The following is a 6,000-nucleotide window of genomic DNA, read 5'->3' on the forward strand; positions in this document are numbered from 1 at the left end:
ATTGTTGCTTTTAGAATGACTCAATGGAAAGAGCCCTTCTAGACTGAGTAAAACAAAAAGACACTGATGTGAAAGTGCGCAAAGAACCATTATTTTTTCCTCGAGATACAAGAAAAAAATAATAATGGATTTGTGCATACTACCACGTTAGAGAGTGTCTTTTCTGTTAGTTAAAAAATAAGATGATTGGAAATGAAATCTTTAACTAACGTAATGGGTTTGTGGGTTCTTGGGACTGCTTAGAATCCTAATTAATTTACAAGGTTGACATCCATCTTTTCACATGATTTAGTTGCTAGGAACTTAAATCATGGATTTGGCAGACCTAAGGATCTTATTTTATACTATAGGTTATTGAGAATGTATATTCTTTATGGAAACTTACTTAGCACATAAGTGTTTGTAGCAAGAATCAAGTGCTATTAGATAAGCTAGTTTATGAAAGCTTCCCATCAACAACCTTCATATAATTGCAGAAAAAGGTGAGAAGGTCTAATATTGCTGTATGACAAAAAAGCCACTCCAAAACATAATGGAAAATAGCTTTGTCAGTCAGAAGCATGAGATTTTGATTTTTTAGATGTTTAGTGAAGACCTAAATTTTTACACAAAGGCATTAAATAGAGAATTTTAATGTTTAGTTTATTTTCTATGTCCATTTTCTTTCTTACTAGAGTTGTCTCACAGACGAAAGTAGTATCATTCAATAATTAAGAAAGCTACTTAGAAAAATTATACAATTTTAGATAGAACATCAGAAAGGCATATAAGGGATAGAGCAGTTGTAAATTTAAGCGTGTGTAGTTAATGGAAAGAGCACTGAATACAGTCCAAAGGCATATCGGGTATTCACTAGCAAGGTTAAGCTTGTAAAAGCCATAGACGTGAGACATGTGTGACCCTCTCAATTTTCTTTCTAATCTCTTCTTATATTCCTCAATATTAAGAATAAGAAGATCCTAACTATTTCATTGCTCACAAGTTACAACTTACAAACATTTAACTGAAATCCCAGGAGCCATAAAACCTCCCCAAGAGTCTCAATGGATTATATCTAAAATAAAAAAATCCGACGTGATTTGATAAAATTACTCAAGAATCTGGAATTTGGATAGACAAATATAAGTATAGGAATCAAGAAAATATCATACATCTAGTGCCCGCACATGTTATGTCGATATACATGTCAAAAACTTTATTCTTGACTTGACCATGTTCAAGATGGGATAATCTATGCATTCGGAGCTGAAACAAAAGGAGCTAACCGGAGATCATCTCAAGGTTTAAAATCTGTCACAAGGCACTGCCTTGGTTAGAAGAAAAAATCGAGACTACTCGACTGAGGCAATCCCAAAATATTCAAATTCAGACCTGCAGAGGTCCACATTGACACTACAAGTTGTGAATTTGGATAAGAAAAAAGAACTAGGCTTGGAAAAGATCATCACTGAATCCCTCATAGAGTGCTAGTCAGTGAAGGCAGAAAAATTCCAAGAAAAGATAGACCAAATATCCAATTTCTTTTTTATATTTTTCTTTATTATATATACATGATTATATGTGTAATAGATTTTACTGGTCACTTATAGTTATAATGTGTTGTTCTTAATTATTAGCATCTTAGTTAGTAAAGTATGATTATATGAGACATGGGTTTTGTTTAATCTTTGATGGGGTGGTGTGCGGAGGCCAATGTGGACAAGGGACTATCTGAATTCTCAGGACTCTGCACCTTCTCTGCTTCTCTTCCCTTCTTTAGAAAAGTCTTAGAAAATCAAAGTCTACAAAGATTTTCTCTCTGTCATCGCCTTGCAGACCTCGACGGTGAGTTTACTAATAGGAAGAGTTTTCTAATTTAATTAATTAGACAAAGTACCCAGATTTAATTGCTGCTTTTATAAATTAAAAAAAAATGCCAACACCATTGGATTGGAACTGGGATATCTCATTTAACAAAATTGTTCTAGAGTTTTCTTATTGAGATTAGTTTCCTTTTATTGTATTTTTATTTATAATATAAATTACTGTTAGAAAACTATTTGACATTCTTCAAAATAGTATATTTTTTTTATTGTGTTTTGAATACTATTACAGAATGTACATATAGTTGGGGGACATACCACTTATTGCGACATGGACAAAGGAAATGTTTTCACCGTTCCTTCAAAATAATTAATTAAAAGTCTATTGGAAACATATTAGAAGCTTGATATTAGATGTCACGATCATTATAAGCTCTGATGTAAGAATTTAGATATATCTTAAGATTTGAGTGCCTTTTTAATTGGCTAAACTTTCTTTCATTTAATATTAGAGTTCTAAATCCATGCCTATATTAAGCAATGCCATAACTTTAGCAATACATGTTGTTGCATGCCTTCCCTAGTCAGAATAACTACTACTTCATAGCTTAACCATATTCTCAAGATTTTACATCCCACCTCTCAATAAATTTTATTTATATAAAACAAAAACCCTACATCGTCCAATTTCTGCATTTACAATCTGTTTTCAGACTTTTGTCCACAGTCTAGAAGCTTACTATTAAATGGCATATGATTGTTATAGTCACCGATGAAGGAATTTTTGCTTGGGTTGTGGAATATGCCCTTGGAACTCTTGAAGGTAGTCTCCAACAAACAACAGGGATAATTGAACTTGGTAGGGCATTTGCTCAGGTTTAGCTATAAGAAGGATTTGGAATGCAGATCTTGTTTCAACTCCCATAGGCTTCATCTGTATAGTATGCATGTAAGGTGATGGGACATGGTTTCTATTTGCATACTAAAATCCTACACATCAAGTGAATGCCTGATTTAGTTTGATTTATATTGCTGTATTGTGTGTGTGTGTGTGTGTGTGTGTGTGTGTACTCATATAGATGGATTGGTTGCTCAGATTCATGGGGAGACACATTTCTGACTAGTGATCCAGACTGGGAGTTGGTCATTGGTAGTGATATCCTTCATAGGTGAGTACAACCAATCCATCTATATGAGTACACACACACACACACACACACACACACACACACATATATACACATGATAGAATCGAAAAAACTTTGGAGACTGACAAGAGATAACAATGTGATGTAGATGACAAGAGACACCTCGAAGCCTATCAGACACTTGTGCGCCTCTTCGACACAATCCACATTGACAATATAAAGATTCTAAGGGCATTGTTTCACACTAAAGACGATCTTCCACTCTTTGATGGTTCAAACAAAAGAAAGGTCTAACTCTGAACCTTAATTCCTTTTGACTCATACTAACTCTTCATTTTAGTTAAGATCAATCTAAACCCACCATTTTAATCATTCCACATATAGACTAGCAATTGAGTTGAACAGGGATCATGGTCCAATTCTAGTCACTATTAGAGATATTTGTACAAGAAGTACCATTCTAATCTGATAATTCTAACTGAAATTTGAAAAACACCAAGTGTTTCAGATTTACAATATCATCAAGGCAATGACAAGAAGACTATCGTTGCAATTTTGCAATGCACAGTACAACAATTGTGTTTCAATCTTGGTGAGTTGGTTTCATCTCCTTTTTATATTGGATGATTGTAGTCGATCAATTTAGAATATTCTTTGATCATCCTTACTATAGAAAAGAAACTTGTATCTAAAGAAATCGGAATGCTACCATCACTCGAACCATTGCTGCGTACAGCTGCTGCTGTTGCTTGGATTTGGATGTTTCTTCTTCAAAAGCTTTGGCTGATTCACTTGATCGTGCTGTGGTAAGGTTCATCTTTCCAATTCATTGGCTTTTGTACGTTTACCATTTATGTAACAAGGTTTCTTTTTTTTCCCCTCCCTGAATATGCTGTGTTAAACACCACCCCTTGCAAGCTTTACACTAGTCAAAATGGCAATACATTATTCCTTTTCGTTTGTTGGAAAGTAACTAGTAACAGAGTGTATATGTTGGCTTGTCACACATCGTTTGTTATCATGTCTAAACCAGGTGCCTGTCTATTATAAAATTACTTGCCACTAATTTAGTTTTGCATTGTTTTATTCTTCAAATAGCCAGGTTCTGTTTTTAAAAGCTTACATGTAAATTAGGGGAATTAATTCATTAACACAAATTTATTATAGGGTGTTGATCCGTAGTTCAATAAGTTGATCCGTATATTAGCAACTAGATGCATGACTCAGATAAGTCCCCTGGAATTAATGAATCTGAATTTTGTTTGGTTTTTTGCTTGTTGGCTATATAAAGTTTGAAAAATGTGTTGCTTGATTGTGTTCTACACATTTATGTAGTTTACTTCTGTAGTGGAGATTTCAGCCCTCCAGAATTCCACCATTATGGTCTTGCCACACCCCTCTATACTCATTTCACATCTCCCATAAGAAGATATGCAGGTAAATCAGAGATACTAATGAAGTTAAAATTATATATTGTTTCTGAAGAATCTAACTGGTATGAGGGATTGAAGGAATTAAATTGATTAGATTCACTTTCCTACAGATGTCATTGTGCACAGGCTGCTTGCTGCAACTTTAGGGATATACAACCTTCCACCAATATTCCAAGACAGATCCCAACTCACTAGTATTGCTGACAGTAAGAAAATCTCTCCCCTTTCCTTCCAACTTTATTGCTTGCTATATGATGACAACTTTCTGTCTGAAATGCATGTCAACACTAAGCACAATAGTGTCGAGATAGAAAATTTCCCTTGTATTATGCTTGTAATGTTGGGGTATTGTTTTCTAGATTTGAATTATCGGCATAGAAATGCACAAATGGCAAGTCGGGCCTCAGTTGAGTTGCATACTCTCATATATTTCAGGAAACGGTATGTAACCGAGAAGTTGGTAGTAGCAGAGGGACCCCAGTATGTTAGGGCTGCTAGATCATAAGCCCTTGCTGCTTTATCTTCTTTATCATATCCACCTGATCAGAACCAAATAAATCAAAACCCAAACACCTATTAATAAATATTATTACATATTACTAATATTAATATACTCTCATTTGATTAGACCTTTAACCCCTTGTTGCTTTATCTTCTTTGTCCTACTTGATTTTGGAGATCCATTTCGGAAGCATGAGATACACTACAGGTTAGCAATTGTGCCTAATGAAGAGAACGAATTAGTACTAAATTTTTGGCACCATAAACTCTTGATGATTGAAGTTGTTTTCTTTTCATTGCAGATTTAAGTAAAAACCTGCCCCACCTTGGACAACAATAATGGCATCAGTTGGGGTCTTTGTTATCACATTGCTTGTAAGCCATATCTTCCATGCAGCTATAAACCGAATTGCAAAGGTGAGGGTGATTATCGTGAGACGATCGAGCTCAAAGGCCGGGATGAAGTTGCCAATGTGGCAATGGATGATCTAAAAGAGGCTGCGAAGAAGGTCACAATTGCAAAAAAACAATCAACAAGTGCATGTCAATGAAGGAAATCAATTGGGCCACCGAATTTATTTTCTCATCTTACTGAGATTTTCCAGATTTTGTTCTTCAATTTTCTCTTCTTTTTTCTTTGATTTAATGTGAAGCTAGGTCTATTTCAATTTTAAAATATTAATACATGAATATTGATTCAGTTTTCTCTTCTTTGTTCTTCAGTCAATATGGATGCCCATCATATTCTTGTTTTATGATTTTTCTTTTGTTTTTTTATTTTTCTGATTTTTTTTATTATTATTTCGTTCATTGTGATTGGTAAATTAGAGGATCGTGCAATTATTTGTTAAACTTCCAAATTCGACGGTCATACTCTATGGAATTTTTTTTTTAAGCCCATTCTCTAATAATTTGATAGTCCAGGACCATCAAAAAAAAAATTCTACAAGAGAATATTTGACAGGAGTGTCCGTCAAATTTTGAGAAATTTGACGGATTAAGACCGTCAAATATGAGCTTTTTTCACATAGTGCAAGTGAACTCTAATATATATGTGGGAAGTGTTCGAAGGCCCTAAAAAGAGCTAAACATTTTTTATTTCAGAATGGGCTGGTT

General features: G+C 34.2%; 1 long non-coding RNA gene across 1 annotated transcript; it reads left to right on the forward strand.

Moving 5' to 3' along the window:
* Positions 1–3,078: 3,078 nt before the first annotated feature.
* On the forward strand, positions 3,079–5,619 carry LOC147405014 (uncharacterized). Its single transcript, XR_015177272.1, has 5 exons — positions 3,079–3,238; positions 3,459–3,756; positions 4,118–4,387; positions 4,494–4,589; positions 5,187–5,619. It is a non-coding gene; the product is annotated as an uncharacterized LOC147405014 (long non-coding RNA).
* The last annotated feature ends 381 nt before the right edge of the window (positions 5,620–6,000 follow it).

This window comes from Akebia trifoliata, chromosome 4 (assembly GCF_017979445.1).
Source record: "Akebia trifoliata isolate Shusen 1 chromosome 4, ASM1797944v1, whole genome shotgun sequence".
Classification (NCBI taxonomy): domain Eukaryota; kingdom Viridiplantae; phylum Streptophyta; class Magnoliopsida; order Ranunculales; family Lardizabalaceae; genus Akebia; species Akebia trifoliata.